The sequence below is a fragment of the Trichosurus vulpecula genome, chromosome 3 (assembly GCF_011100635.1).
Source record: "Trichosurus vulpecula isolate mTriVul1 chromosome 3, mTriVul1.pri, whole genome shotgun sequence".
Classification (NCBI taxonomy): Eukaryota; Metazoa; Chordata; class Mammalia; order Diprotodontia; family Phalangeridae; genus Trichosurus; species Trichosurus vulpecula.
In genome coordinates, this window is record NC_050575.1 from 352,540,637 (window position 1) to 352,563,063 (window position 22,427).

The following is a 22,427-nucleotide window of genomic DNA, read 5'->3' on the forward strand; positions in this document are numbered from 1 at the left end:
AGCTTCATATATAATGTGTTTAACAAATGTTTGATTGATTTCCTTAGAATTGAGACTGAAAAATATAATCATATATAAGTACATCAGAGCATCTGAGATCAGAAGAAAAATCTCAGGAGAGGTTTGGTCCCTATAAAGAGTAAATACCTGCAGGTTAGGGTCAGCTTAAACAAGCTACAAGCCCTGGGGTTAGTAGGTTTGAGAGGCTGCCTTGGACCCCAGCTGCAAGGACTTTTACCCCTGATAGTGAGAGGGAGTTGGAATAGTGAGGGGAATTGGGATAGTGAGGAGAGTAGGGTGTCTGAGCTGGGCAAAGATCAAGGGAACCTCTGCCGACAAGGCATGCCAAACCCAGCTGTGCTGCAAGAGCAGAGAGGGCAAGAAGGAAACAGCACATGCCGGTGAGTTCAGAGGCTGTGGGCACTTTTGGAGGTTGGAGATTTGGCTTTGGTTGCAGGCTGGAGGGGAGAACTGAAGATCTGGGGCAAGAGGAACCATTCTCCATACCCCAGGAGTAGAGGTGATAACAAAAAATTAAGCTATTACCACAAAAAATGCACAGGCAAAGGAAAAATTGGGAATAGAGAAGACTGAGAGTTTATCTTCAGAGGAGGATATTGAAGTAAAAAAATCCCCTTCTACCCCAAAGAGTAACCTGAAATGGTCACCCTGCCCAAAAAGAATTCATAGATCTTAAAAAAAATTTAAAAATCAAATGACAGAGATGGAGAAAAACAACAACAAGAAAAGAAAAATCCAAGAAAAACAAGATTATGAAAGGAAAGTCAACCCATTAACAAGGGAGATCCAGAATATTAAGGAAGAAAATGACACCCTGAAAATTAGAATTGGGCAAGGCAGAGCCAGTGAAATTATAAGAGATCAAGAAATAATTAAAGAAAATATGAATAATAAAAAACAAGAAAAAGTAAAACATAAGAAAAACAACATGATCTGGAGAATAGATCAAGAAGAGAAAATATAAAAATAATCAGACTAACTGAAAGCTATGACCAAAAAAAACCAAAAAAAGAATCTTGATACAATACCACAAGAAATAATTAAAGAAAACTGTCCTGAAGCATAGAACAAGGAGAAAGCAGAAATAGAAAAAAATTCATCTATCACTCCCTATGAGGAAAACTCATAGGGATATTATAGTCAATTCTGAAATCCCCAGCTCAAGGATAAAATATTAAAAGCAACAAAAATAAAGCAATTTAAATATGATGGTGCCACAATTAGAATCACACAAGACCTAGCAGCAGAGACTTTAAAAGCGCTGTAGGTCTTGGAACACTATATATTGAAGAGCAAACCAACTGGGGCCCAGCAAAGTTAAGCATAATCCTGAATGAAAAAAAATGGACATTTGATCAACTGTCAGACTTTCAAGACTTTGTTAAAAATAATCCTGAACTTAATAAAAGATTTGACATACAAGAGCAAAGAGAAAGATAAGGTATATACCAAAGACTGATTACAAGGGATTCAATAAGAACAGACCATTCACTTTTTATATATGTAAAATGCAAAACCTATGTCTAAGATTCTCATGAACAATTGGATAGCTCATAAGAAAGACTGGGATAAACCTGAAGATGATAAGAATTTAAAAGGTAAAACCATTTAGGAACAGCTAGAAAGAGTAATTATTTTATACAAATGAGGTGCAAGAGGAAGAATCAATACAGTAGAATTAGATGGGGGAGGAGGTCTGGTAGTTCTGGTAAACTACTTTCATTGGGAATGGGCTTAAGAGGGAACAATACATATATATTTAGAAGAATATAAAAGTCTCCTAAATTCAGAAGAAATAAAATGGTAAGGGTATAGGGAGGAGAGAGAAACAAGTGAGAGATCTTTAGAGGGGAGGGTGAGGGAATAGGTAAAAGGGGGCTATAGAAGGGTGTTTAGATTTGTGGGAAAGGGAGAATAGGGGAGGGATCCTTGAAGGGGGGTAATCAAGTAATAGATGGGCAAGGCAGCAAGTAGAAATAAAGTAGAGGAAGGCAAGAGGGATAGGAAATGAGATATGCACAAACACCCAAACAAAGATCAGGAGTAGAATTTGTTTGGGAAAGTATATGTTTATATACAGGGTGTTCTTCAAGTCTAGATACATAGGCAAAAATACATATTTTCAAGAAATGAAATGAATGAAATTTTCAACAACATTTTATTTAATTGGAATATTAACAAATAACATCTTCAATATGATTTTCATCATTTGTGATGCAAGGGTTGATGCACTTTGCAAAATTCATGTGAACTCGATGCAAGAACTCCACGTTGTCATCAATTTTAGCACATTCACTCCTTATGTATTCAAGCAAGTGTGTTACATCTGTGATTTTCATTGAGTACACCTTCTCCTTTAGGATACCCCAGTAAAAGAAGTCAAGAGGCCTTAGGTCTGTTAATGTTGTTGAAAACTTCATTCATTTCATTTCTTGAAAATACGCATTTTCCCTATGTGATCAGACTTTAGGGACACCCTGTGGTGTGTGTGTGTGTGTGTGTGTGTGTGTGTGTCTGTAGCTATAGAGAAATATATCTGCACTTAGTTGTATCCTTCTGGAGGGGGGCGGGGAGGAAAAAAAAAGAACAAAGTGAAAAAGTGCTCAGTAGAGAACAAAAGAAAACTTACAAGGAAACAAACAAAAGATGGACAGCTCCCAACACAACGTGTACTATTTATCATACAGGTTTTCTTGAAATGAAAATTTATTGTTACATATTTTGAATCCTTTCTTATGTTCTGCTATGCACATAGCATGCTTCCCTCCCTTTCTTATCTTGTATTTAAGTTCCAATATATAAGTTTATGATATGCTTTTGTTTCTTTTTTCTATTCTGTATTTGTGTTCTGGTGTTTGAGTCTAAAAGAAAACAAAACACATGATATGTGGACTACATGTATTACTAATCCCATTTTACTGATAAAAATTGAGGTTCAGAGGAGTTAAATTACTTCTCCATGATCACAAATTTAGAAAGTGATAGAGACAGGACTCAAACCAGTCCTTCCTCATAACTAGTCTAGCACTCTATTCACTATGTCACAATTCCTTTTTATTAATCTATCGTTATGTTATGGAGATAAAAAAGATATGTAAGTAAGAAATGTACATCAGGTGACATGTTGCCCAAGCATAGACAGACTATTGTACTGATTTAAATCAAGTCCAAGCTATGTTACTTCCTTAATGGATTGTTCAACTAGGTTGGATGATGGTACTCTTGAATCCAAGATCACAGTTCCCATAATTGTTTGGCCCAGGAAATGTTCCATCACCATTAGACTTTCTTTTTTAATAGTATTTTATTTTTTCAAGTTATGTAAAGATAATTTTTAACATTTTTTTAAAAAATTTTCAGTGCCAAATGCCTCTCCCTCCTTCCTTCTTCCTGAAACAGTAAGCAATTTGATGTAAATTATATATATATATATATATATATATATATATATATATATATGTGTATATATATATATATATATACACACAATTTTGTAAAACACATTTTCATATTAGTCATGTTGTAAGAGAAGAAAGAAACCAAAAAGAAAAAAAATGACCCCCAAATAAAGTGAAAATAGTATACTCTGATCTGCATTCAGACTCCATCAGTTCTTTCTCTGGATGTGAATAGCATTTTCCAACACGAGTCCTTTGGAATTGTCTTGGATCACCGTATTGCTGAGAAGGTCTAAGTCATTCATAATTAATCATCACACAATATTCCTGTTACTATGTATAATGTTCTCCTAGTTCTGCTTATTTCACTTTGCATCAGTTCCTATAAATCTTTCCAGGTATTCTGAAATCTGCATGGCCACAGATTTCGATGTCTTTCTCCCAAATGTGGACCATTGGTAAACTTGGCCATACTGGTAACAGCTGGCTCTCTGAAAAAAAATGTACACATAACATACTTTTTAGTTTAATCTGCATTATTAATTTTTCCATCACAAGTTTAGACAACCAACCAAATGATAAATGAAATCCTGATTAGTATTCCTTTTTATTTTCCAAGGTGTAAATGCTTGCACTGAAAATTTAACAATAGCTTCCTATGAACCAGTGTGGGTTGGCTCCAGAACACTCCTTGCCCTTGTTCCCATTTTTTGGAAGTATGTGTTGTAGTGGAAAGAACATTAGATGTGAAGTCAGAAAATCAGAGTTAGACTTGGACAAGTTGCTACATCTCTCTGGACCTCAGTTTCCTAGATGAAAGGTTAGACTGGTAGGTTGATGATTTCTAGTGGTCACTTCTAACTACATCCTCTACTTCCATGTTCCTATAAGGAAGATCAGGTGAGACAGTGTAGACAGACCTACATAAGGCCAGCATTAATACTGAAAAACCAACAGATTGCCCATCTATGGAGGGTGGGACCGCTATAATCAATTTATTTTTCTTTTACAAATAGGAAAATAGCTGGTGCCTATTTGATTTGAAAATTGTCGTTTCAGGGTTCCAAGAGGAAAAAAATGCTTAAAGCTCTTTCATTTTTAAGCTAAAGCAATGGTTGGCATTAAGAAAATCTTTCCTTGCCAATTTCTTTTCTAACCTCTCTGTAAGGAAATCTCAACCAGGAGGGAAAAAAAGGCTTTCTGTTATGTTTAGCAAATCTCTTAAATGCATAACTAAAAAGGGCAGCATGCCAAGATTTATTTTGTCTTTCTTTTAAAGCATAAGAAACACTGCTTCCTGTTGGAATAAAGCTGGTTTCATGCCCATTTGAGCTTATCCCAGAACAGGACTCTGCCTTCAAATGAAATTCAATGTAGAGATCAGCTCTGTGAGACCCAGAGGAAGACTAAAGGGACTTTGAGCATAAACAAAACAAAACAAAAACCTGATGCCTTATAGGTCACATACTATTAAAACTTGTTCCCACTGTAACTAACTCAATGTTGGTGTTGGAGTGATTTGTATGGCCTGCGGAGAGAGCAGTGGTTTGGGAATCAGAAGCTTTTGAGTTCTCTTACTACTATTGCTTTTCCATAAAGGAATTCAAAGAAAAATAAAAGGAACTAAGATTTTTCATCTTAAAGCACCACTTAGGACCAAGTTCTCATTTTTTTCTTTAGGCAGTACGGTATAGTGTTTTGAGTTCTGGACTTGGAGTCAGTAAGATCTGGCTTCAAATTCTACCTGTGACAAATTACTAGGTATATGACTGTGGTTAAGTCAAGTCATCTCTCTCAGTTCCATTAATTAAAAATAATTAAATTAAATAAAAATTATTCCAAGAAATTAAAATTTAAAGATAGGGATAATAATATCTGCCACTGGCTCTCCCTACTCTTTCCCCAGTTACTGATTTGTTTTCCATTTTTTTCCTTCTTTGGTATAAGTAGGCCCCTGCATCTGATGGTCTCTTGTTGCTGAGTCAAGATACTAAGCCAGAGTTTACAGGGAAAAGGTAACCTTGGCTGCTGTGGATTGTTTTTTGAAGGAAAGCATTCCTTCTGTTTGTTTTCCTGTCAGGTATTACTTTCTTAACTTCTTTCCCCCACTTTCCTGTATACTTCCCCATCCCCTATTCCCCACCCTCCATCAATATCCTATCTAATTTTCATTCGGAGAGTAAAAAAGGAGATAGGATCATCATCCCCTGGCCTTTCAAGGGGAATACAATGTTCCCAGTTGATAATACCATGGTAGAACTGATATTCTCTTTTCCATTATTAGATTTAAGTAACAAAAAATTCATTTCTATTGAGACAAGCTTTCATCTCTAAAAATTTAGAGTTGAGATCATCTGTTTTCATTTCTGTTGAATCTAACATCCAGAGTCCATATTGTGCTTTTTGTAACTTCGAAAATAAACTTGGAATTATCTGAGTAGTTTAATTGAATTATCTGGGCTTACCACATGGAAAAGAAATCAGGAATCCACAGCGGCTACTTTTAGAATTTAGGCTCTTGACAACTATCCAGCCATTTGAAGATCCTTGGCATTCTAACTAATAATAGGAAAAAAATGAACAAAGCAATAATAAAACAAGTAAGCAACATAATGATGATTATGATGACAAGCATTTATATGGTAATTTAAGGTTTTTATTTATCCTCCAAATAACAAAGAGATGTAGATGCAATGAATATGCCTATGTTAAAGACAAGGAAATTGAGTCAGACAAAGGTTAAGTGACTTGCCCAAAGTCAAAGAGCTAGTAAGAGTCTGAGGTTAAATTTGAAGTCAAGGCTGAATTTCTGCTCCAGCAGTCTATAGCTCCTTTCCCTGGGGAGAAGATGGGAGTGGAAATAAAATACAAAATAAGTACAAAAAAGGGCATGAGACTCTGAAGACATATTTATACAGTATTTTAAGGTATGCAGAGCATTTTCCTAATGATCATGTTGTAAAGTAGTCAGTATAAGTATTACTAACCTCACCTTTTAGTTGAAGAAATAGAATCAAAGAATTGGAGAATTGGAATGGACCTCAATAGCAATCTAATCCTAAAAAAAATAAAAATTAAAGTTAAAAATAATAAAACTCAAAATTATAAATTAAAAAAAATTAAAATTAAAAAAATAGCAATCAAATCCAACCCGTGCACTAAAAGAACTCTCACTGAAAACATAGCAAACAAGTGACCTACCAGTATCTATCTGAAGACCTCTAAGGAGAGCCCTCCCAGCACCCCTTGAGAAAGCCCATTCCACATATGAATAGCTGTTGTTGTTTGGATACATTTTTTACAGTGGGAGGAGGGGAGTTCTGTCCTATGGGGCCAAGTGGACTAAGTTTAATTCCTTCTCCTTATGATGGCTCTTCAAATACCTTTAGAGGACTATCCTTCCCACCTCTTTACCCCTTCTTTACTTCTTCTTTTCTTCAGACTAAGCCTATCCCTTTTCTTCAACCTATCACCATATGGCATGGATCCCAGGCTCTTCATTATCCCAGTCAACCTCCTCTGAACACTCTCTAATTTATTAATGTGTTTCTTAGACCAAAGTGTCCAGAACTGAACACAATACTCCAGATGGGCTCTGATAAGAGCAGAGGACAGTGGGACCATCACCTCACTATTACTGGAAGCTATGCCCTTCTTACTTGCAGTCCAAGATCAAATTAGCTTTTCTGGCTCCCATATTTTTGGCTGGCTGACTCATACTGACCATACAATCTGCTAAAACCCCTCAATCATTTTCAGAAGAGCTGCTGACCATCTCTGCCCCCTCCCCTTATACTTGGGAAGTTTGTTTTTTTCTGTCTAACTTCAAGACCACATTCATCTCTATCCCTCTCATCTGAACCATCGGCAAATTTGATGGACATCCCATTGATGTGTTTATCCAAGTCATTGGATATCCTCAAGTGACAAAAACATGAGCCTCTAAAAACCTAGGAGTAAAAGGGTTCTGGTTTATTATTTCCTATACCTTAAGGGAATAAGGAGAGTATTTCCATTATTACATGGGTAGGTTACTTTCCCAACTATTGAAAAAAGCCATCATATATTTTGTTAGTCACAGTTTGCATTACACAATTTAGCCAACAACCATTTGTTATGCAAGTGAAACACATAAAGTAATGTGCAAAGTGATGGGGGAAAAAGATAAAAAAAAGATAAGTTGATAAACAATACTTGCCCTCAAAGAGTTTACATTTTACTGGGAGAGGGAATGGGGCAAGGTAACATTCCCTGCCTCCACTCCCCTTTTTAATCCATACCAAATTCATACCTCTGAAGCACACATAGACCTTGTCATTCCCACTACTCAAAAGCTTCAATGGCTACTATTGTTCCCATTTCCCTACCCCTTCTTCACCTCTTCCTATCCTTTGCCTATTGCCACTAAGATTTAGAAACAAAATAAAACCAAAAACTTTAGTCTGGCATTGTAAGACATCCACAATATATTTGTAAATAGGCCACATTACTCCCTTTTTTATATGTATGTGAAGCAGGTAGGTGGTACAGTGGATAGAGCACCAGGTCTGGAGTCAGGTAGATCTGAGTTCAAATCTGACTTCACTTCCTAGCTGGTATGACCTTGGGCAAGTCACTTAACCTAATTTACCTCAGTTTCTTCATCTATAAAATGACTTGGAGAAGGAAATAGCAAACCATTCCAGTATCTTTGCCAAGAAAACACAAATGGGGTCATGAAGAGTCAGCCACAATAGAAACAACTGACCTGCTAACTGTTCACAATCCAAGCTCTTCCTTCTCCCCTCCAGCTTGGTGCCCTTTCCCAAATGATCCCTCTGTCTGGAATGTCCTCCCTCTGCCCCTTCACCTCATAGAATTCCTAGCTTTTCTGGGCATAGCTCAGATGCTCTCTTCTACCTGAGCCCTTTCCTGATCTTCCCCTCCTCATATTTAATAATACTTTAATAACCCTTTCTCCCACACCACCCTCTCATCTCAAGTAGAACACAAATTTCTTCAGGGCAGCAAATGATTTGGTTTTGACTTTGTGTCTCCGGAGTCTAGCACAATGCCAGGTGCAGAGCTTGTTTAATAAATGTTTGTTAAATTTCACATTGTCTTTATAAATTCCATTTCAAAAATGGAAAAAAAAATTTTCCTCCCATAGCATAGGCTAATATTTAATTTCTCTTTGACGCTTGCTAAAGGATTTCAAAATTCTATTTAGTAGTGATTATTTGGTTAAGAATGCATGGTAAGAATTTTTATGAACTTGATTATAGCAGGCTGCAGATGTCATGACCACTACCAAGAATGATCCTGGCAACATTTTTTAAATGAAAGCATTGTCCATTGTTTTTTATATTTATGATATGAGGAACAGTTAATATCTAATCATTTTCAAGGGAGTGGAATATATTGCCTGACTTGACTAGGTCCAAGAATGTCTGAAAGACAGAGATGTCATATTATAGTAGTCTTCCTCTGAGACTGGAATCCTGTCTTTCAAATGTATATATAGAGAGATTGCTTTCCATCATCTTGTCATGTCAAAATGAACCACTTGAGCAGAGATATGTGCATTATCCTGCTTTGTGCCCTTTCTTGTGCATAGCTACAGAATTGAAAGAGACTAAAGAATATTCTTTCATTTCCCCCACATCTGCACCAAAAAATGCTCTGGGAAATTCACAAGCTATGAAGCTTTGTATATCTGGGGCTAGTAATGGCTGGGTGGCCTTGGGGAAATTCACCTCTCTGGGGCTTAGCTTCCTCAGCTAAAAAAAATGAGTAGATGAGACAGATGATCTCTGAGGGCCCTCCTGCCTCTAACATTCTTTAAATGTAAGATTAATTTTGTTGTCAAAAGCATTCGTAGTCCAAGCCTACATCTTTTTTTTTTGGAGAGGGGAAGGCAGGGCAATTGGGGTTAAGTGACTTGCCCAAGGTCACACAGCTAGTAAGTTTGTTAAGTGTCTGAGGCTGGATTTGAATTCAGGTCCTCCTGATTCCAGAGCTACTGCTCTGCTCACTGTACATCCTAGCTGCCCCCAAGCCTACATTTTAATGCACAAAACGAATGGGTTTTAAATTTTTTTTTGCACCCTGGAGCATGGGGAGTTCTCTTTCAATCAGCATGGGAGTCTATGGGATACTGTACCCACAGCAGAGCTTATAATGAGCCTATTGCTTGATTTTCTCTGTTATTTAGTTTGATATTTTCTCTTTTACTTACTTTTAGGGGCAGCTAGGTAGTTCAACAGAAAGCACGCTGGGCCTCAGGCTAGCTGTGAGACCCTGGTCAAGTCACTTAACCTCTGTTTTAATTTCCTCATCTGTAAAATGAGGATAGTAATAACTTTTAGACCTGACACATAGTAAATGCTACATAAATGTTAGCTGCATTATTATTGTTTATTATTATTACTCCATCCCCAGTTATTGCTTTTTCCCTTGATTTGTTATTCTTGTCTCATCGATTGGTTAAAAATACATTAGGTCTGGGCTTGAGTCAAATATTCCTGCCCCAGAGATCAAATATAAGTTCTCAGAGTGAAGTAGGATGCACTTTATAAAATTTTGGCTGACAGTCACCTTATGGGCTATCCTTAGTCTCATTGCTGCTTTCAATAGCTGTAGCTGACAGATATCACAGCTTCCTTTGCCTGCTGATGAAATGGATTCTAACGGACAAAGATAATCTTAGTCATGGTTTCTGAAGCTTGGTTCTTGCTTTTCCTAATTAAATGGATTTCCTACTTTTAATCTCTAATATTTAACATTTGGATGATCTGTATGTATACTATACACATGCCTGTAAATGGAGAACAACTCTTTCTCCTTTACAGAGAAGAGTGTCACAGTGAGCCATGATGAGAGGCATGGTGAGCATTGAAGGCTAGATAGGAAGAGAAGGGTCATTAGGAAGAAGTACTCCTGGAAATCTAAGGTCTCAGGCATTATCATCGTCATCATCATCATCATCATTTCATTGTCATCATCCTCGAGAAGCATTTATTAAACACCTAGTGTATTCTAAACACTGTGCTAAGTGCTAAAGCAAAAAACATGGTCTTTGACTTTAAGGAGCTCACATTCTTGTAGGAGAGCCAACATGCAAACAGCCATATATGTAAGATATATACATTGTGGGTGGAAGTCCATCTCAGAGGGAAGACACTAGCATGGGAGGGAAGAGGGAACAGGAAAGGGCTCTTTAAGAAAGTGGGATTTGAATTGAGGCTTGAATGAAGTCAGGGAATTCAGGAGATAGAGGTGAATAAAGAGAATTCCAGGTATGAGGGAGATTTAGTGGAAAGTAACGGAGTTGAGAGATGGAGTGTTGAATGAATGAAGCCATGAGAAGGTAAGAATAGCTATATTGTAAAGTATAAGGAAAGAATCAAATATAATAAGGCTGAAAGATAGGAAAGAGGCGGATTGTGAAGGGTTATAAATGCAAAACAGTAGATTTTATATTTAATCCTGAAAGTAATAAGGAGTCATTGGAACTTATTGTGTGGAGGGTATGTGAAATGGACAGATCAGAACTTTAGAATGATAACTTTGGCAGATGAGTTGAGGATGAACTGGACTGAAGAGAGACAAGGCAAGAAGACTGAACAGCAAGAGTCTGTAATGGACCAGGAGAGAGATGATAATGACGTGCCTGATGGGGAGGAAGGAGGTATTTGAAGTCACAATAGGCAATGAAGGAGTCTAGTTAGTCAAAGTCTGATGAACTGGATAAGCCTCAAAAGGGCATGGAAGGTGATAAATCTCCACCTTTTTCTCTACCTAAAAATAAAAGTTCCATAATGCAGTCTGGGCAAAAGAGAATAATAACTTTTAAAAAGGCAAAAAATTTTACACTATTCAGGTTAGAACCTAGAGGAGGAATCTGGGTAATAAACAGCCATAATAATAATAAGGACAATAATATTATAGCTAACATTTATGTAGCACTTAGTATGTGCCAGACACTGTGCTAAGCACTTTATAATTATTATTTCATTTGATCCTCACAACAACACTGGGAGGTAGGTACTATTACACATGAGGAAATTGAGGCAGACAGACATTAAGTGACATTCCTAGTATCACAGAGCTAGTTCATGCCTGAGGCTGATTTGCACTCAGATCTTTCTATAGAGTAGTGCATCCACTCCGCCACCTGGCTGCCCCAGCAATAAGTAGCAAATGTATACTGACCCTTTGCCTAAACTTAGGAAATTGTATTCGCCTTCTGTGAAAATAGTAACAAGATCTCAACCTTGAGTAGCCTTTGATGGAAATAAGTGGGAACACTGAACCAGAGGGTGGTAGGGAGTGATAATAGGAGGAGGGCATTTTGTGGCAGAGAGCTCACCTTGGGGCAGGTGATCAAGAGGCAACTAACATTGTACTTTTGGTCATGTAAGAAAACTCTTCTGTGAAGATCTAACCCTTCTCTTCAAGAACTCTGATGATTAAGACAGAGAACCTACAATTATGAAGCTCTCAAGCTGGGAGAGGGCATTGGCTTTATACAGTGGTGGGATTCAAATAAATTAACAACCTGTTCTCCATTGATTTGAGTAGAGGTGCCACCCCCTCCAGCTGATGTGGCAGGCGCAGGCTCCCGCCCCTGCTAACAACCAGTTCACGGAACTCAACCTAAAATTTAGGTACTGGTATTACCGAACTGGTGCCAACCAGCTGAATCCCACCACTGGCTTTATAGCTACTCTCGCCTTTCTGCAAGATTATCTAGATATTTGCCCAGAAGCAATTTTTCTTAATGCTTTATTATCCAAGTTCAATTATAATTTTATTACCAATAAAATCATCCAGTGAAATTGCTAAAGGTTGTCACCAACATTTGAATAAACTTGCTAGAGTCATGATTGCCTCTGAAGATGTAAAATGTACTGGGACACAGATTGCATTCTTTAGCTGAGTGCTAGGATTTTAAGGAGGGAAATGTTACCTTCTCATGTCCCCGACTTCTCCCTCCTCTCTTCCCAGGAGCCATTCTGGGAGAGATACCATTCTACCATGGAAATACAGATTTCCTTAATGTGTTAGATGAGTTTCAAGTTGTCAGTCACCTTTACAATGTTTAGTTATTAAAAGTTGAATATATTATCAGATTTGTATGAGATTTCCTTTAACCAAAATAAGCAAAGCTATAGAAGTTTAAAGCTGCATAGAGCTGAGAAAACCAAAGCTTAGGAAAAGTAAGCCATTTGTCATGCAACTAGGCAGTGGCAGAACTGGAGTTCTGATAGCAACAACACATTTTATAGTGCATTATAAAAATACTGGCTGCACAGCATGGTGGATGGCGAGCCAGCCTCAGAGTCAGGAAGACCTATGTTTGAGTCCCTGCCCTGCCACTGATAGGCTGTATAATGCTAGGCAAATTGCTTAACCTCTCTTTGCCCCAGACAACTAAGAGACTATAAATTGCAGAGCAGGAAATGGTCTGATCCACACTGAGAGAATTTCCTCACCAGCACTTCTCTATGACATTTATATCATCACAGTTCAGTCTAATAAAAAAAAAATTCTATGAGGTAGATGGAGCAAATATTATTCCCATTTTACAAATAGGGAAACTGAGGCTCAGAGGGAGGTTAAATAACATGCCTTTGATCTCACAGCCAATAATGTCCAGTCCAGGAGTCAAACCTGTATTCTATGGTGATAGGATCAATGCTTTTTTTTTTTTTTTTTTTTTTTTTTACTAGACCACAATGCAGGTTCTTGCTTCATTGTAGCTGGACTGGGAAATGTCTTTCATTAAGGAACAACTATGTGCAAAGCACCATGGTGGGCACTGAACTTATAGAGGCAAAAACAAAACAGGCCCTGCATTGTATTGGGACAGGGAAGACAAGGAAAGGCAGAAGATTGTAAGTAGACAGCTAAGTAAATATAAGTTAATTTTCAGAGGAAGAGAATGATAATAACTGTGGTTCAAGACTATTCCCTTCCCATAATAGTGTAATAATAGCTAGTATTTATATAGTGTTTTAAGGTTTGTTTTAGCAAATATCTCATTGTATCCTAATAACAACTTTGGGAGAAAGGTACTATTACTATCTGCATTCTGCAGATGAGAAAATGAAGGCAAATCAAAATTCAACGACTTGCCGAGTGTCACAAATGTCTGAGGTAGGATTTGAACTCAAGTTTTTGTGACTCTAAGCCCTGAACTCTATCCATTGTGCCATTTGGCTGCCTACTTGAATAGTCAGAATAGTACAGATATAGTTATTCTATGGGTAGGCCTGAATCATCTGGATAATTGCCCATGTAAGCCTAACCACCAAACATATTTCTTAAAACATTACCAATGAATTAGTGTTACATTTACCTTGGTTATCATTGCCTTAATAAGATTGACCATCCTAGCTTCCAGAGATTAAATTACCAAATTGACAATGAAAGAAAAGAAAAATCACAAGTTTAAAATGTTAATATTCTTCCTTTATGCAACTGTTTGCAAAACCAAGATTTTTTTCTATCTGATGACTATATAATCTGCTGATTTTATATATATACACATATGTACATAGATACTGTGTTTATGTATTTGCTCATACATCTTTTTTGAGATCCCCTGCTATTATAATGCCAATTTCCTCCCAACTGCTCACTGAGCATATACCATTTAAAAAATATTTTGCTGCAGAGAAACACACTTTCTTATTGTCTCCTAGGTAACTTGATTGTGATCATTTATGCAACCATCAAAAAATCAGTTTCAAAGATTTCAAAAAAATCTAATAAGCATTTCCTGAGTGCCTAGCATATAATCCCTCCCTCCCTCCCTCTCTCTCTCTTCTCTCTCTCTCTCTCTCTTTTTCTCTCTCTGTGTCTGTCTGTCTCTGTAGGGGTACATGTGTGCAGGTAAACAGATATGCATCCATTCTTTATTTGACAAAGGAGAGTAGGGACATTAATAGTTAAGGAATGATGCCACTAAGGTTACATATCTTGTGCATATCTTGTGTATACATTGTTTTATGCCTATTATCTCCCTCATTACAATGTGAGCACAGGGACAGTGTTTTAACTGTTTTTGCATTTAATTTATCACATAGTAAGTGCTTAGTAAATACTTGTTAACTCACTATCCACCAGGTGCATTTTAATGTCAACATTTTGAGAAGCAAATTCAGTCAAGAAGAATTTATTAAGCCCCTACTATGCTCTAGGCACTGTACTAAGTGCTAGAGATGCAAAGGTAAAAATGGTCCATGCCCTCAAGGAGTTTATAGTCCTGTGGTGGTAGTAGGGACAATATGGAAACTACTATGTATACACACTAAATAGACCAGATTAACAGGAAATAAGGGAAGAGAATAAGCATATATTAATTGCTTTCTATATGGCAGGCACCATACTAAGAGCTTTACAGATATTATCTCAGAACCCTGGAAGGTAGGTACTATTATAATCCCCATTTTATAGTTAAGGAAACTAAGGCAAATGGACAGTGAACTGCCCAAAGTTACACAGCTAAATGTCTGAGGACATATTTGCTCTTGATGCCAGGTCTAGCGCTCTATCTGCTGCCCTCTTGCTTCAGGGGAAAGGGAAGGAACTACCATTAAGGTGGACCAAGGAAAAGCTTTGTACAGAAGATGAGATTTGTTGTTTTTCTTGTTTATTATTCCTCCTTTGTTCTCAAAGAGGACCAATGACTTCAGGAGGGTGATGATGTCTTGACTTCCAGGTGAATTGCATTTAAGTGAGGCAGGGCTATGCAAAGTCATCAGCCTCACTCTCTCCTCCAAAGTCATTGGAGGTAAGTGGCTAGACTTAGGTCAGGACGATTGGTGATAGTTTGAGCTCAGACTTGAAGGAAGCATGGAACTAGAAGGCAGAGATGAGGACGGAGAGAATTCCAGGCGTGGACAGCATCCAGTGAAAATTCTCAGAGTCAGAGATTTAATGTCTTGAGGGAGGAACAGAAGAGAGGCCAGTGGCTGGATTCATAGAGTTTGTGGAAGCATTATCACAATTCTTTGAGTGTCCAGAATAGGTAAGTGTAGAATGTTAAGTTTGTCTTCGTTGTTAACAGTGATTTACACTACATAACAATACAGGGGCAGAGCAGCTAAACCAACCTCTAATCTATTACTTTTGAATAACTCTGATTATATTTTATCTCCAAACTACTAACAATAGACCTCTGATTTTGTCCTTCTTATGCTCTCTGTAATGACTTAGACATGATGTATAATCACCACTCATTTAAATAATTGCTCAGAATTTCTTGTCATATATCTTTTAGCTAAAAAAATCATGTTGTTTGAAAATAACTGTGGAGAGATGTGGAGTTTTTATTAAGAATTTCAGGAAAATCCACGGTGTTTGGGTAAAAGGAAGAAGTCCTTCCTTCCTTCCTTCCTTTCTTTCTTTCTTTCTTTCTTTCTTTCTTTCTTTCTTTCTTTCTTTCTTTCTTTATTTCTTTCTTTCTTTCTTTCTTTCTTTATTTCTTTCTTTCTTTCTTCATTCCTTCCTTACTTACTTAATTCCTTCCACCCTTCCATCCTTCTTTTCTTCCTTCTTCCCTTCCTTAACTTTTCTGTGCCTCAGTTTCTTCATATGTAAAATAGTGACAATAATTCCACCTACCTTGCAGAGTTGTTCTGATGATCAAATAAGATAACATGCAAAGTGCTTTATAAACCTTAAAGCAATATAAAAATATTAGTCACTAGCAAAGTGACTAAAGCATCCATATTCATACCTAATATCAATAAGAACACTTTAGTCACCTTGTTAGCATAATTCCAAATAGTTAAAGGTACTTGATGTGGTTCTTTTCTATTTTGGAGGCATCATTTTTAATATTGAGATCATATATCTATTTTGAGCTGATTGTAGTATATGCTAGAATCAGTTGGTCTAAATCTGCTGAACAGTTTTCCTAATAATTCATACAAAATAAGAAGTTCTTCCCCACATAATGGATATTCTTAGGTTTTTTGTACACCAAATTTTGAGTTAAAGGATTTCTGATTCTTCCTTATCTCTCTGTTCTGTTAGTTTTCTCTTTTTCAAACCATTATTTTGTGCATTCCTCTCTCTGAATCTCTATCAGTTTATCTCTCTCTGTTTCTCTCTGTGAATATTTCTTTATTCATGCATGATTTTTTGCTATAGAAAATTCTGATAAGGAAATTCCCTCTAGCAATGCAGAATAGCAACTATTTTGCAGGTTAGTGACTTAAGAGAGCTGCTTAGTGGCATATGACTTATTCAGGAGCACAGAACCAGCAAATGTCAGAGTGAGGACTTGATTCTAGATTTTCCTTATTCTATCTCTACCCAGTCCACTGTACTGCCCCTTTGACAGAATAGTTGTCAACATTACTTTCCCAGGAGACCTCAGGAATTGGTTTGGGAAGAGCAACTATTTGCCTCTTTGTTAAGAACAAACGAAATATTGATTTGGCTTATTTCTCTTCCCCCTCCCCCATCTCTGTCTCTGCCCATATTTCTCTGTGTCTCTCTTCACCTCTATCTGTCCCTCTCTCTCTCTGTCTGACTCTTTGTACTTCTGGCTCCCTCTCTGTGTCTTTGTCTTCATTTCTCTTTCTCTCTCCACTCCTGTATTGCTCTCTCTCTCTGTCTCTGTCTCTCTGTCTCTGTCTCTCTCTCTCTCTGTCTCTCTCTGTCTCTCTCTCTGTCTCTCTCTGTCTCTCTCTCTCTCTCTCTCTCTCTCTCTCTCTCTCTCTCTCTCTCTCTCTCTCTCTCTCTGTCTCTGTCTCTTAATAAAGCTCAGGGGTTGTTTTTTTACACACTTCATGGAGCCTCCTTGCTCCTCAGGTGTTTCAGTAAGACTTATTTTAAGCCTTTGTTTAATTAAGATATCTCTGTTAGATTCAATAGAGCCTCCTGCCTATCAAATCCTGCAATTTAACAGCGTGGGCCAGGGACTGCTGCTTCCTTAATCCCCTGCTCCTTGGGTTATGATCCTGTCTCTGTACATGGAGTGTTCCTGCAGTGATGACTTTGTCTAACCACTTTGTATCCATTTTTGTTTTGAATGATCGTCTCTGAGTTCATGTTTTAAATATTGTGCACCTCAAATGTTGTTTGCTCTCTTGTATCACTAAACCTCCCCCAGATTGTGGGGTTCTTCTTAACCCACAATTAACAGGTAGGTTTGGCTGCTTAACAAAGGAATACACTCTGTTTAGCATGTATATTATCTTCCACCAGAAATTAATTCTATAACAAATTTAACTGATCATGCAGTTCCTAAGACTTTAGATTGGAGAGGTAGCATGGACTAGTGCAAAGAGTGAGGTCTTGGAGTCAGAAAGACATTGCTGCTATCCTGCCTCAGACCCTTTTAGCTATGTGACTCTTGGCTAGTTACTTAATGTCTTCCCATCTCAGTCTCCACATATGTAAAATGTGGATAATAATAGCCTCTGACAGGCTACTTTGAAGATGAAATGATACAATGAATTGCAAACACTTCACAAACCTTAAGGCACCATTTAAATTTCAACTATCAAAATTAGTCATTATATATTAGAACTTTTAGAGACCTAGAGATCAGATAGTACATTAGGTCTTAAAACTTTTATAGATTGAACCCCTTTAAAAAAAATTTTTCTGGAACCCTGACGGTAAAATCTTTGAAAAAAATTTTTCTAAAGTATTCTACTCCTGTTTCTTTCAATGGTACCAAATAACATAAGCTTGATTTTTAAAGTTAAAATTTTCAGTTTAAATTTATTTCCAAATTCAGAAATATGATAAGTGACTTATTTAGTGAAGCAACATGTAACATTTGGTCTAGATCTCAAGGAGAACTTCAGGAAGACTTAGTCTTATGGCCTGTTTTCACAGATAAGGAAAGCAAGGCCCATGTATATGATATGAAGTTGCTCAAGGCAAATTAGGAACAAAGATGACTTTCAAATTCAGGTCCTGTGACTCCAGTTACAGCACTTTCTACTATTTCATCATTATCTGTCTAATTTTTCAAATTAATTAATTTGTTTTATAGATAGAAAAAATATTGGACACAATACTAAAATTAAAAGATGTATCATTTTTTTTCATTTCTCCTCTTATAAATTGCTTCAATTCCCTTTTATTGATTTTTTTTACAAAAATAAAATAAAAACTTTATTTTTAAATTCCTTGTCATCTGTTTATAAGTGCCTTTGTATTGTTTTCCCAGAACAATGAGCTTATTTTTACTCTGAGTCTGGCTAAACTCAACTTGGAAATGCTATTATTAATCATATTTTTGCTTCTTCTGTATTTGTCATTTGAATTTTGTCCTTTGAAGTAATTGCGGATGATGCTTTTATCATCAGTCTTCATTATCAATACTCTGCTTTCCTGTCCCCTTTAAAAAATTTCCAGTTTTACATTGGTCAAAAAAGAGTTGTAAAAGAAAACAAAGCAGGTAAAGGGACACAATATTCTGTGTGCACTGTACAAAAACAGATGCATCAAATTAGTTTTTTATATTCAGTGTTCAATCCTAGACCAAGAAGCAACCCAAGTTGCATTTAAGTTTTTTTTTTATGTTAGATGACTGATTTAAGGCAATGGTCAGTAAATATTCATTAAGTGACAGTTTGACAAAATGTTATTCTCTAATGGATACTGACTGGTATAATTTAACGATCATCAGAAATTAAGCAGAGATCCACCAAGAATTTCTTACCCTAAGTTAGAGAGAGGCCTCTGAATGGGAGTTATAAGGAAATTCAATTTTTTTAAAAAATATGTAAATTTAGGAGGGTAAGTGGTACAGTGAGTAGAGTGCTGATCTTGGAAATGGCAAAGCACTCAAATATCTTTGCCAAGAAAACCTCAAACTGGGTTACAAAGAGTCAGACATGAATGAACAACAACCACCAACACCACCAAGCTTTAGGCATTAGTCAGTTGGGTCAATGTTGTTCTTCTTAAGAGCTTGAAACTGAAGTCATAGAATCTCCCTCTGGAGAAAAAATTTCCAAGATTCAGACAAATGGACATTCTACTTACTTTACTTAAAAGCATTCAGTTTTTAGTTTTTAGTTTACCCTAATAGAATATTAGTTATGTGAGGTTTCTCTCTACCTTTCTAAAAGTGTTATAAACTAAACAATAGATGGCAGAGTCTATTTTTCTTCTTATGATGAAGAGGTTTCTACCTTTATAGCTGAGAATTACATCTAAAACCAGAACCTGGGGTGGAGAGAAGCTTCACAACCTCATGCCCAATGGACATGCACTGGGCAATGACCATGATACTAGGAGAGCATGGGCAAACATAATCCATGAGAGAATAGCAGTGGGCAGCAGTCCCTAGAAAAGGCTACACATTTGGCATGGATTAGATGCCTGATAGAACTGTGCTACATGAAACCATGAGAGGCAAGCCCAGTGGGACCAGTACAATGATGTCACAAGAAGACATTTTCAGCTCCAAAGCATCCAAGGCATGGTTTGCTCCTCCATTTGTGAACATTGACCACATGTGCATACAGTATGTGTCCACTCTCCTCATTCATGTCAAATACCATTTGTGACAGAACATATCTGTACGAAAATATTTTATTACTGCTCTCCTTATAATGCTATTTCATCAAAGTGCCTTTGCGTTGAACTACTTGTTTAAAGTAGTAGAAAAAGAAAACATGAAAAACTGCAACATATTGGTGTGGGCTCATGAGCTATTATTTGGAGGGGATGTGTATTCATAGAGTAGCTTGAATTTCAGGGCTGCCTAGTTTGAGGAACCCACTATATGAGTTGGGAAATGTCTCAACATGCTGCTATAACATTGTGGCTGAAAAACAAGTGTCTTCCTCTGTGAGGTAACATTCTGATGCATTATTGGACTTAAGTTGTATACTTTGGAAAATGATGCCAGTTCTACACTTGCTTCTGTTGGTAGGGCTTTCTAGGGCTTGCATTTCTCTGGCAAGAACTAGTGGAGCCTTATCGGGCAACAACCACAGGATCAACAGAACAGTTACCAGAAGCAACCCCAGAACCAGTGGGGAAAAATGTCAGCAAAGATCATTTACTGTGAGACACTGGTGAGGAGCTGGGAACACATGACATCACAAGTATTTTACTTGTGAACAATATTTGATTAATAACAAGCTCTCTCTCCTTGCCTGAATAAAAATCTCTAAATATAATCTACCTCCTTTAAGAATTCAATTTGTAAAAAGTCATTCCCCTGTCCTCCTCCTCCCAAAAGAAAGGTCATGTTCAGTAGTTCCTTCCTTGAACAATGAGGCAGTATATTACAATTTAAAAAAAGAAACAGTTAAATGAAATCAAAATATAAACAAGCAAAGAAACCACAGGACTTGGAATCCAAAGACAGGTTGTGATTTAGATTCTGCTTCTTCATAGCTAAAAAATGGTGGACAAGTAATGTGACCTCTTGGAACTCTAGTTTCCCTATCTGTAAAATGAGGATATTAATAATTGTATTGTCCTCCTCAAAGAGTTGCTGGGAAAAAGTGGTGAAAACTTTGAAGTACAATGGAAATATGAATTATGACTCATCCTCATCTTTGTATTAGCCCAAAGTTATTTTTTTTTTGCTGTATTATGTATGGGGAGAGTCATTATGATGATTCAGATATAACCTAGTTTTCTTACCAATATAGATTTTTTCCTTGTTTTGTTGACATGATTCTCCAACCCTGATAATTAAAGACAATGAGCTAGGGAAGAGGGCAAGGAGAGAAGAAGTTGATTACAATGTTAAAAAAATGTTTGATTTAGAGTCAGGAGACCAAAGTTTTAATCCCATTTGCAAGGACAAGTAATTTAATAAGCCTTTTTAAGGCTCAACTTCTTTATCTTTATAGACTTTAAGGTTTTATTTTTAAAATATATGTTTTTATATATTTCATTAAATATTTACCAATAGCATGTAACAATTTTTTAAACATTCACTTAAAAAAATGGAGTTGTAAATTCTTTCTGCCTTCCATCCCTCCCTGTCCTTGAGAAGGCAAGCAATATGATATTGATTATGCATGGGAAGTCATGGAAAATATATTACCATATTAGACATGTTACAAAAGAAAACACAGACAACAAAAACCTCAATAAAAATAAAGTTAAAAAAGGTATGCTTCAAAGTGCCCTAGAGATCATCATTTTTCTCTCTGGAGGAGGATAGCATTTTTTATCATGGGTCCTTTGGAATTGTCTTGGATCATGGTCTTTACCAGAGTAGATAAGACTTTAAAGGTTTTCAAAGCACTATTTATGTATGTTATATGTCTATGTATGCATAGACATATAACACAAATGCATGTATGTATATATTGAACCTATACATCTATATGTATGTGTGTATGTTGTTGCTGTTCAGTCATTCAGTCACATCTGATTCTTTGTGACCCCCTGAGCCATAGCACACCAGACCCTTCTGTCATTCACTCTCTCTCTCAAAGTCTGCCCAAGTTCATGTTCCCTGTTTCCATGACACTATCTATGTCAACTTCTGCCATCTCACCCCGCCCCTTTTTTGCTTTCAATCTTTCCCAGCATCAGAGTCTTTTCCAATGAGTACTGTCTTCACATTATCTGGCAAGGTATTTAAGCTTCAGCTTCAGTATTTGACCTTCCAGTGAATAGCCTGAATTGATTTCTTTAAGTATGGACAAATTTGATGTATTGTTGATCAAGGGACTCTCAAAAGTCTTCTCTAGCAACACAATTTGAAACCATCAATTCTGCAGCACTTAGCTTTCCTCATAGTCCAACACTCACAGCCAATTATTGCTACTGGAAAAACCATGGCTTTGACTATATGTTCCTTTGTTGGCAAGGTGGTAACTGTGCTTTTGGGTATGCTGTCCAGATTTGCTGTAGTTTTCTTTCCAAGGAGCAAGTGTCTTAATTTCATGGCTGCAGTTACCATCTGCAGTGGTCTTTGAGCCCAATAATATAAAATCTGACACTGCTTCCATTTCTTCTCCCTCTATTTGCCAGGAGGTAATGGGATGACTTGCCAAGATCTTGGGTTTTTGTTTT